A 2,619-nucleotide genomic window follows, 5' to 3' on the forward strand; every position below is an offset into this window, starting at 1 on the left:
AATCGGAAGGTAGTCCAGCGAAGCTTCACCACCAATGACCTCATTTTAATCCAAAATGATATCAGAAAAGGTCGGTGATGATCGGATAATTTATACCCTTTTTGGCATTGTTTTTACATAGTTTTTAGTATGTTTTAGTTACTTTTTATTATATTTTTATTAGTTTTTATGCAAAAATCACATTTTTGTCCTATACTATGAGTTTGTATGTTTTTTCTGTAATTTCAAGTATTTTCTGGCTGAAATTGAGGGACCTGAGCAAAAATCTTATTCAGAGGCTGAGAAAGGACTGCAGATGCTGTTGGATTCTGACCCTCCTGCACTCAAAGTGGATTTTCTAGAGCTACAGAAGCCCAATTGGCGCTCTCTCAATTGCGTTGGAAAGTAGACATCTTGCTCTTTCCAGAAATGTATAATACTCCATACTTTTCCGAGATTTGATGGCCCAAACTGGCGTCTAAACGCCCACCAGAGACCATTTTCTGGCGTAAAACGCCAGAACTGGCACCAGAACTGGAGTTAAACGCCCAAACTGGCATCCAAGCTGGTGTTTAACTCTAGAAAAGGCCTATGCACGTGTAAAGCTCAATGCTCAGCCCAAGCACACACCAAGTGGGCCCCGGAAGTGGATTTCTGCACTATCTGCACTTAGTTACTTATTTTCTGTAATCCCTAGTAACTAGTTTAGTATAAATAGCACTTTTTGCTATTACGGATCTATTTAGCTTATCATCTCTGGACATTTAGTCCTTAGACTTTGATGTTTTGGAGGCTGGTCATTCGGCCATTCCTATACCTTTTTCTCTTATGTATTTTCTACGGTGGAGTTTCTACACCTCATAGATTAAGGTGTGGAGCTCTGCTGTTCTTCATGAATTAATGCAAGTACTATTGTTTCTCTTTCAATTCATGCTACTTCTTCTCCAAGATATACTTTCGTACTTAATTCAGTTAAGTCAGAATGAAGGGGTGACCCGTGACAATCACCCACTATCTTCGTTACTTGCTTAGCCAAGATCCGCGTGCCTGACAACCACAAGCGGTCTACATGATGTTCAACGTAGTCATTAGACGACATCCGAAGTATATTCTCTTGGGTCTCTGATTCACGGAACGAGTCCACGGGATTAGAACCTTCGTGGTATAGGCTAGAACCAATTGGCAGCATTCCTGAGATCCAGAAAGTCTAAACCTTGTCTGTGGTATTCCGAGTAGGATCTGGGACGGGATGACTGTGACGAGCTTCAAACTCGCAAATGTTGGGCGTAGTGACAGTGTGCAAAAGGATAGAGAGATTCTATTCCAACGCTAGTGAGAACCGACAGATGATTAGCCGTGCGGTAGCTGTACCTGGTATTTTTCATCCAAGACGAGAAATCCGACAGTTGATTAGCCGTGCAGAAACCGTACCTGGTATTTTTCATCCGAGAGGATCATACAGCATGCCATGGAAGGGAGCACGCATGATTGGATGAAGACAATAGAAAAGTAGAGGTTCAGAAGCAACAAAGCATCTCCAAACGCTTATCTGAAATTCTCACCAATGAATTACATAAGTATCTTTATTTTATTTTATGTTTTATTTATCTTTTAATTATCAAAATTTCATAACCATTTGAATCCGCTTGACTAAGATTTACAGGATAACCATAGCTTGCTTCAAGCCGACAATCTCCGTGGGATCGACCCTTACTCACGTAAGGTATTACTTGGACGACCCAGTGCACTTGCTGGTTACTTGTACCGGAGTTCTGGAAAGTGTGATCACAATTCCGTGCACCAGTCGGTCAGGAGAAGGGAAGCTAGCAGCTAACTGGAAAGGACCATACCGAGTAGTAGAAGTACTGGGGAAAGGTTACTACAAGGTGTCCGACCTCGAAGGGCGAGAGCTACCAAGGTCATGGCATGCCTGTAACCTAAGAAGGTACTATAGCTAGAGAAAAGTGAAGATCTTAGGTCAAGGGGCACTCTTTTTCCTAAAAAGGTTTTTTAATGAGGTGCCAGGCCGAGATCTAAGAAACTGCCCGACCTCTAAGGGTAAGCACTCATATGTACATACTTATATTTATGTTTTTATTTCATTTATTATTCAAATAAAATTTGCCAATTCCCTAAAAAGTTTCCTACCAAGACGCATTAATCTAAGCTCATAAAACGCAAAAATTCATCGCCCGATTACAAAGAGCTCAGCAAGGTGAAAACCAAATTCATCGCCTGATTACAAAGAGTTCGGCAAGGTGAAAACCAAATTCATCGCCCGATTACAAAGAGGTCGGCAAGGTGAAAACCAAATTCATCGACCAATTACAAAGAAGTCGGCAAGGTGAAAGCGATAGAAGCAGATTAATGCAAGAAGTTACAAAAAGTAACCCATAAAAAGCGACCTGAAGAGGACTGACTAAAAATGGATTACTAAAAATAACTTAATAAGTCCCGGCAGAGAAGTTGGACCAACGAAAGGACCACTAAAAAGAGACGAAGACATCACGCAAAGGCCAAAAAGGTTGAAAAACCTAGGCCCGAGGTGCTAAGCTAAAGGGTACAAGTCTCGAAAAGAGACACTACTTAAAAAGCGAAAGCACAACCTCAAGACGGAGCTAAAAAGTCGTCCAAATAAGC

Source organism: Arachis ipaensis, chromosome B1 (genome assembly GCF_059453495.1).
Source record: "Arachis ipaensis isolate K30076 ecotype BB chromosome B1, ASM5945349v1, whole genome shotgun sequence".
Lineage (NCBI taxonomy): Eukaryota > Viridiplantae > Streptophyta > Magnoliopsida > Fabales > Fabaceae > Arachis > Arachis ipaensis.